Below are 9368 nucleotides of genomic sequence, written 5' to 3'. Positions count from 1 at the left end.
TTCTGTTTTCATCTTACATTAAGTAATAGATTCAACAGTTGCTAGAATTCAATGTCAGTCCCCGGATTCAAACAACAAACAGACTTAATGCTGAGTATTATGTGTACGGTAGAGAAGGAACTCTCAGCTTACCGTTAATTTCCTTAAGTTGCACCAAGCAGACATGTTTAAAAGACACTTAAGTCTTTTAAACATGTTCAGTTGCCAGAGTATGTGAAATCCATGGTTCTTTTGGAAATCCATGAAATACAGATGCTAAGTTTAACTAATAATTTTATGCAATACCAAGGACTTTAGCAAATGTTAGTAAACATAAGTTTTGTTGTGTAGTGATAGTTTTTCAGCAAAGTGTTCTGCTGACTCTCTTAGCCAATATCAATCCTGGAAAAACTATAAAGAGTAGAAACATGTATTTCAGGAAATTAACCATCACAATAAACCTGGAGAGAGGGAAGGTTGGGACTGTTTGGGGATGGAGGGTCAGGTGAGAGGCTGCAGGTGGGAAGGAGGAGGCCATGAGAGGAAAGGTTGGAAAATCATATTAAGTTGTGTTCTTTGTCTGTCCCCTGAGTTGTCTAGGCACAAATGCTCCTGGTGAATGTAAGGTTCTTGTCCCATCACAGAAAGAATTCAGAAACGAGACAGGGAGGTCAAGAAAGTAAAGTGAGGATTTATTTAAGCAAGAATACACTCTCAGAAGGAGAGTGGGCAGACAGGTGAGTAGCTGCCCTGGGTTTCTTTGGCAAGCCGGGTATGTGGGGCATATAAATGAAGGGATGGAAAATGTCAAATACCAAGTATTAGATATATGTGTAACTTACAGGTCTCAACAAAAGTATTGATCTGAGGATCTGATTTCTGAAGCTGAGTGAAATAGAGTTTATAGTATTAACATTTGATATTTTCACTTATAATCTATCTTCTCCCTCAGCATGTAAAACTGTAGGAATTTTGACAAATTCATTAAGAATAGATAAGTTATTTTCTACATTGTGTCCATAAATAATATTCAAGCATTTTATTTTTTCATCTCAAATCTATTGTTTTGTTGTTGTTGTTAATCTCAAGACAGGCACATGTACATTGAATGTGCCGTACTAATTAATCATGATGCCCTAAGTAAAAGTTCATTTCCTGTTTAAATCAATATTTCAGTTTTCATGTTTAACAGATGAAGTAAAATTAGAAGAAAAAAGGCTATTAGTTATAAAATTTTAAATATTGACAGAACGCTGAATCTCAGTTAGCAGAAAGACACGATTTATAAATCTGAAGTAGTCTGCTTTGTACAGATCAAACAACATTTCAAGGAAAATTGATTTGCCATGATTGTTTATTCATTTTTATCTGATGATGCTTATAAGTTTATAGAGCTATAAATACATATAATTTCTTTTCAAAGAGATGAAGAAAATTACATATTTCTCTTAAGAGTGAAGAATGCTAATTTCAGTGAGTTTATACCAAGACAACTTAAGTCCTCAGCAGTTTGGAAGGGGTTTTGACATTCACAGTGATTTCTTTCCATTGTGGTGTTTTGCATTTTATAACTTCCCAAATAACAAATGATTTCTCCCAAATTGACGTTCTTTAAAACTGATTTTGTTAATGAATGAACATGATTTTGAATTTGTAATTAATCAAGCATCTATATCTATATATCCCTAATATGTATGACATAAGAAAGAAGCTGATGTGTGTGTGTATGTGTATGAATACCTCTGTGTGTGAGCATGGCATGCCCGTGCTTATAATGTGGCTACACTGGCGTATTTGTACTGTAATAAAAGCACAGATATAAAATTAAAACTTCAGATTACCCAAATGACTTCCATGGAGGGAAACCTTTGAGGAATTCTGTATTTTTAGACTGATCATTTCTAAAATCTTCAGGTGTCATCTTCAGGTGTCAGCTCTTCTGCCCCAGAACCATGTTAATGACAGGCTAAAATCAGCTATGTCTCTTAGCCACATGTTTCAAAGCAACGTCTTGTTTCAGAGAATTTCTTAGAGAGGGTTGAGAAGTATAAGTGTTCATTATTCAGGAGGAAATCAGAAGATCACAACACATATCTCAGTAACAATCAAATGCCCACTTCCGGTTTTGTCATTATCTAATCAGACAGTCTGCTCACATGAGCATTTTGACACTTTCCTCACACATCTGGCCACTACTCAACCCTCCCAGTGTCATCCTCTCTGTTTCCCATTCTTGCACCTGCCTACCTAAAATTCTTTATAAATCTATATGAGAATCCAGTAACATAATGAATTTACTTGTTTTTTACCGTACACATCCATGGTAGAAGATAATATTTAGACAAGATAATGGCTACAAAAGTCAATCATGATAATGTCACAGTAATTTTATTAAGATTTTAAAATCCACCCCTCCTTGAGCTATAAACATTAGAACTCTGCCTGGAACATCATCACTTCTGCCTAAATGCCAGCATTAGCATTATATTTATAATGGATTTGCTGTACAGGACACTCAAGATAAATTGATGAACGCTCCTGTCAAAGAAGAGAAAAGTCTTCTTTTCTGCGTAAACCTCCAACTCTTAATCCAAACAAAAACACAGACAGGCTCAGGGACTGCTTTAACTTAAATCATACGTCTCCATGACAAAAGGAAATATAAGTTGCTATGTGTATAGTGAAAGACTCCTTCATGAAAAGCACAAATGTAATCCTAAAAAGCTGACTTTAAAATAACACTCAATGCAAGTTCTTTTTTTTTTAAATATTTATTTATTTATTTATTTGGCTGCACCAGGTCTTAGTTGTGGCATGTGGACTCTCTTAGCTGCAGCACACGGGATCTAGTTCCCTGACCAGGGATCGAACCCAGGCCCCCTGCATTGGGAGCGCAGAGTCTTAACCACTGGACCACAAGGGAAGTCCCTCAGTGCAAGTTCTTTCAACTTCTTTTATAAAACTGGAGACTTATTTCCACAGGAAGAGTAGCAGAGTAAGAATATCAGAGACACAAAAGCCAAGAATTGTGCACATGTAGGTATGTACTCATCTATGTGTCTGTACACACACACAGACACACACACACACAGACACACACACACACATACATCACATCTTTATCCATTCATCTGCAGACAGACACTTAGGTCACTTCCATATTTGCCTGTTGTGAATAATGATGTGATGAACAAGGGAATGCAGACATCTCTTCAAGATAGTGATTCCATTTCTTTACATATGTGCCCAGAAGTTGAATTGCTGGATCATATGTTAGTTCTATTGTTATTTTTTTCTCAGGAATCTTCATACTGTTTTCCATAGTGGCTGCACCAAAGTATATTTCCACCAACAGTACACAAGCGTTCCTTTTTCTCCACACCTTTGCCAACACTTTTATGCCTTGTCTTTTTGATGTTAGCCATTCTAACAGGTGTGAGGTGATACCTGATTGTGATTTGTATTTCCCTGATAATTAGTGATGTTCAGCACCTTTTCATGTACCTGTTGGCCATGTGTATGTCTTCAGGCCTATTCAGGTCCTCTGCCCATTTTTTAATTGGAGTGTTTGTTCATTTGCTATTGAGTTGTATGAGGTGATTTGTTGTTAAGCTGGGTGGTGGAGAAGATACAGCTATGAGAGAGGTGAGCGGGAGCCACATTCTCAGATAGTATAACTCAGCGTTCAGAGATAAAAACCTGGAGGGAGAATTTCTAGCCGTTACTTTGAGATCATGAAGAAAGGCAAGAATGGAAGGTGTCCTGTGCTTTTGTCCCAGCACAGTTGAACACATTGCAACCTAAATGTTTTATGCACATTATCTCCAAGGAGTGTTTGAGAAATAAGTATGATAGTCCCTTGAGATGATATGTGCAGAACACACTGGGCTGGCACTGTATATGTAGGGCTTGGAGGGCCAGAGTCCACTACATTCATAGAACATTTTAATCAGGTTATCTTGAATGTATGTTGGCAAATCTAATCTGGGGCTAGATTTTTGGTAAGGGTGAAATGAATGAAAATGGTGGTTTGCATGGCATGCAGGGAAGGAGTTAGTCCTTGACACAAATTCTAGGATCATTGAGTTTCATCCAGTTGGGATGACACCTCCACACCTAAATTATATAATAGACTATTTGAGGGGAAATTTTTATTTGATTTTTACTTGCCAAGTAACAATTTTTATCTGATTCGATATTTCATGTCCTACAGCGATTCATGTACTCTGATACATCCTTGACTAATTTTTTAATTAAAAAAATAGGTAAAGGTGGTTCCGTTTGTGGTCAAAATAACCAGAGTAATAATTCCCATTCATAAAGATTTAAGATATACCAAGCACTGTGCCAGGCGTTTTACATACATTACATGCATTCCAACAGACTTTTGACATATTATTAGACCAACTTCAGAGATGAAGAAACTGAGGTTCATAGAGCTTGGGATGTGCCTGAATTAACAGAATAGTTTGTGACTATACTGGGACTAAACCCCCGATCTGAACTGGTGTACAGCCCACACTCTTCCACTCCTGCCAGCCAGAGGTAAACCTTCTGTCTTTTATCAATAATTCATTTATCTTCCCACTATTCCATAATGTGTCCCAGGTGATAAAAAGAAGGACTCTATCACCAAAGTACTTTATGCAGGCTTAAAATAGGAAGATGAAAATGAGAATAAAGTATAATTTAATGGTATGTATAGTTTTTGTCCCCATCACATGTCATTGGACTAGCCCTTGCTGCTGACATATGAGAAAAAGCAGTTTGCCACTTTCAGGCCAAAGAATATGGGAGTCAGTATGCCACCTCTATGCTTTCTCTTTCATTCAGCAACATCCCGGAGAGTTTGTGTTGTGATGGTGGAACTAGAAGGTGGAACAGCCTGGATCCATGGGTCACCTGATAGTAGTGTGGCCAGGACAATGTACATCAGGTTTCATCTTCACAAAAATAAATATCTTTGTGTTAAGCCATTCAAAATTCAGGTTTTGTGTGTTGTATCATGCAGCAATCATTCTATCTTATTAACATACTCTATCTTATTAGCTACTTTCTTTGTTTGACCTATTTTAATATCTTAATAAGAAAGCTACTGATGCATATATTTTTGTGGCAAAAGAGTTTTAACAATATACATAAATCAAAGTTCTCTGCTTTACAGTATTTCTCCAAAATTCATGCCCTCACTGAGAGGTTACCACAAATGAGAGTCTAGTGTGTATAATTTAAAAGGTGACTCTAGCTTTTCCTGTGGGAGCCGCCGGGTTGAGAGGAGCGTGGCCTTGTCCTCTCCCCGCCATGGCGTGTGCTCGTCCACTGATATCAGTGTACTCTGAAAAGGGGGAGTCATCTGGCAAAAGTGTCACTTTGCCTGCTGTGTTCAAGGCTCCCATTCGACCAGATATTATGAACTTTGTTCATACCAACTTGCACAAAAACAACAGACAGCCCTATGCTGTCAGTGAATTAGCAGGTCATCAAACCAGTGCTGAGTCTTGGGGTACTGGCAGAGCTGTGGCTTGAATTCCTGGGTTCGAGGTGGCGGCACTCACCATTCTGGCCAGGGTGCTTTTGGAAATATGTGTCGTGGGGGCCGCATGTTTGCACCAACCAAGACCTGGCGACGTTGGCACCGCAGAGTGAATACAACGCAGAAGCGATATGCCATCTGCTCTGCGTTGGCTGCCTCGGCTTTACCAGCGCCGGTCATGTCTAAAGGTCATCGTATAGAGGAAGTTCCTGAACTTCCTTTGGTGGTTGAAGATAAAGTTGAAGGCTACAAGAAGACCGAGGAGGCTGTTTTGCTCCTGAAGAAACTTAAGGCTTGGAATGATATCAAAAAGGTCTACGCCTCGCAGCGAATGAGAGCTGGCAAAGGCAAAATGAGAAACCATCACCGTATCCAGTGCAGGGGACCCTGCATCATTTATAATGAGGACAATGGTATCATCAAGGCCTTCAGAAACATCCCTGGAATTACTCTGCTTAATGTAAGCAAACTGAACATTTTGAAACTAGCTCCTGGGGGGCATGTGGGACGTTTCTGCATTTGGACTGAAACTGCTTTTCCGCAAGTTAGAGGAGCTGTATGGCACTTGGCGTAAAGCTGCCTCCCTCAAGAGTAACTACAACCTCCCCATGCACAAGATGCTCAATACAGACCTTAGCAGAATCTTGAAAAGCCCAGAGATCCAAAGAGCCCTCCGAGCACCAAGCAAGAAGATTCATCACAGAGTCTTGAAGAAGAATCCACTGAAAAACCTGAGAATCATGTTGAAGCTAAACCCATATGCAAAGACCATGCGCCAGAACACCATTCTTCGCCAGGCCAAGAACCACAAAATCCGGATGGATAGGGCAGCAGCAGCACTAGAAGCCAAATCAGTTGAGAAGGGGATTCCAGGCAAGAAGCCTGTGGTGGGAAAGAAGGGAAAGGAGGCTGTTTGCGTTAAGAAGCTGAAGAAGCCAAAGAAGCCTTTGGTGGGAAAAAAGCTGCAGTGACCAAGAAACCAGCAGCTGAAAAGAAGCCTGCTAAAAAGAAGCCCACAGAAAAGAAACCCACCACAGAGGAAAAGGCTGCTGCATAAACTTAAATTTGTTTATTCGGTAAAGGTCAAATCATTTTGGACAGCTAATTTTGAATAAAGACCTGATCAAAGAGGCAGTGAGAAACATAAAAAAAAAAAAAAAAAAAGATGACTCTAGGATTTACAATATAGAGATGTAGTATAGAAATACGTTCTATTTTTAATTTAATGGATAAAAGTAACATGTTTTTCTTCTTGCCCTTGCCACTTAATAAAATGAATGTGGATCTTTCCATGATAACACATATAGATAACCTCACTTATCTAACTATACCCAAAGCAAGTATGTGTCATAATGAGTTTAACTGTTCTCCTACTAATTAGAAACTAAGTTGTTTCCCATTTGTTAATATGATTTACAGAACTGAAGTCAACATTTTGGAAATGCATTATAGGGCCCATGTGCATGCTTTCTCAAAGGAAAGATAATACAAAATGTAAATTGGGTTAAAGTGGAGAAGATTGTATATTTTTATAAATATAGCCCAAATTTATTTCCAACATTTTTCTTCTAGTTCTGTCTCACAAATTAATGTATTTTAATACCCTACACATTTACGGACACTTTAATTTACCAATCCTTTAAATTATAGTCAAACTTAAGAGTGAGAAAATATTGTCTCACTAATATTTTGTATTTCCTTGTTTTCTAATTAAGTTTAGCCGAAAATTATATTACAACCTCACTCATATTAAGCTGGATTTATACAGTGATTTCCTGAGTAACAGGATATTTCTTGGAATGCTTTAAAATTCTGTTATGCCAACATGGTATTTCTCCTTCATGTGAGAAGCAAGGATTCGATCAGAATGACCAAGTGTCAAGGAATAGGGCCAGACAGGAAAATCTTAGCTAGTGAGGATCCAAGAGGACAGCATTATCCAGGGTCCATGAGAGTCACATACAAAGCAAGTCCAGGGACCCCAGTGTAGGATAGCTGTCAGGATTCTGAATCCAGAGCTCAGCATTATGTGGAGAAAGCACAGGAAGTAGAGAAGATGGGGAATTTGGGGGCAGGGGGGTGGGGAGGGTCCAGGACAAATTACATGAATAGGTTTGGGAAATATCACCATTGCCAGCTGAGCAGTAGGGACATCTCAGTGTGGTGAGTCTACTGGATGAAAGGAATAGAGACATGAAAGACAGCCACCTTACCTTAGAATACCCCCTACATACTGGGAGTCCAGTGCACCCCTCTTGGTGTTCCAGGGCTTGTGGCTGTCGTGTGTATGTGTGTGTGTGTGTGTGTGTGTGTGTGTGTGTGTAATAATAGCACTTAACGTGAAATCTACTGTCTTAAAACATTTTAAAGTGTACATTATTTTTTGATTATAGGTACAATGTTGTACAGCAGATCCTAGATCTTATTATCTTGCTTAACTGAAACTTTATGTTTATTGATTGGTAACTCATTTCCCCTTCCCCTCAGCCCCTTGCAACCACCATTCCAGTCTTTAATTATGTGAATTTGACTATTTTAAATAACTCATACAAGTGGAATCATGCAGTATTTCTTTCTGTAACTGGTTTACTTCACTTAGCATAATATCCATGATGCTCATCCATATTGTTGCATTTGGCAGAATTTTCTTCTTTTTTTAAGGTTGAATAGTATTCTATTGTATGTCTATACCACATATGTTACTGACCCTTTAGAGTCGGGCCCCAACAAGGGCCCTTCTGCCTAGTGTCCTTCAAGTCAATAGGAGGCGGAGTTCGGTTCAGAAGCAAAGGAAAGCTTTATTCTTTAATCAAAGAGTGGAGAGGTGTGTGCTTGTGCTCTAGAGCATCTGCTCTCCCTGACAGGCCAGGGGCGGGGCTGCTTTATTGGGATCAGCGGGGAGGGGGCGGAGTTCGCACGGGAGGCGCAGACGTGTTGCTCATGCTCCAGATCCCAGCGTGGGCGCGGCGTCTCTGCACACGGCCCGCTGAGCTGAGGTGTCCGGTGCAGCCATCTTGAACTAAGAATGTGGTACAATGCCAGGTACAAGACCTCTGCACGTAGCACCATATGAGCAAGAGAAAGAAGACGAAGCACAGAGGAAAAGAAACAAAAAAAAAAGGTTAGACTTTATTGTATTACCCAAATTCTATTTCCCAGGAATTGTTAATAACTTTGCTGGTGACAGTTCCCTCCTCTGCCTTTTGGCCGGCTTCTCATTCTCGAGGGGCGCTGAGGGGCGACGGTCTGTCTTCTGTGACTGTTTTCTGCTGATTTGGGGGGTCGTCATAACCCCAGGGAGAGGAGCAGAGCCTCCCACAGCTGCCTTTAGTTATTTTTGATTTTCCCCAGGCCTTAGCCCTGTTTGCGTTCCTGAGCGACCACCCTTGGACATTTTATAGATTCTAACCTTTTGGAGACAAAAGACGCAAGACAATTTGATACATGGCCCAAGTGTCAGCAAGAGAACAATGGTTATTAAGGGGCCCAGGAAAAGTAGAAACCGGCGACCCAGGGGAGGCCTTGTTTCACCCGGCTCCACATTTGTTCGGCCGAGTGAGGCTGGCTGCCTTCTGTTTGGCAAGTTGCTGTTTCCGGTAGCCTGTCTGAACTTTCTTCAGTCAGGCCACTTGCACTGAAGTAAAAGCAACATGACGTATTGGCCAGCACACAGACCCTTCCCTGGTCAGCTAAGAGATTTTCAAATCTCTACTGCTCAGCAAGGCATATAGGGTTACTTACCGTTTGCCGTTTTTCAGAAAAGGAGTTTTAGGTTGGAGAAAGGTTCAGAAGAGGAGTCAGAAGGGTCCATTGTCTTGGGTTGTTTACTCTCAAGTGATGTACCCACGGAGTAATC

At 40.1% G+C, this 9368-nt stretch overlaps 1 pseudogene; it reads left to right on the top strand.

Moving 5' to 3' along the window:
• The first annotated feature begins 5241 nt into the window (after positions 1–5241).
• On the top strand, positions 5242–6569 carry LOC132513309 (large ribosomal subunit protein uL4-like; annotated as a pseudogene).
• Positions 6570–9368: the final 2799 nt, after the last annotated feature.

The sequence above is a fragment of the Lagenorhynchus albirostris genome, chromosome X (assembly GCF_949774975.1).
Source record: "Lagenorhynchus albirostris chromosome X, mLagAlb1.1, whole genome shotgun sequence".
Taxonomy (NCBI): Eukaryota; Metazoa; Chordata; class Mammalia; order Artiodactyla; family Delphinidae; genus Lagenorhynchus; species Lagenorhynchus albirostris.
This window is presented reverse-complemented; position numbering and strand designations above follow the sequence as displayed.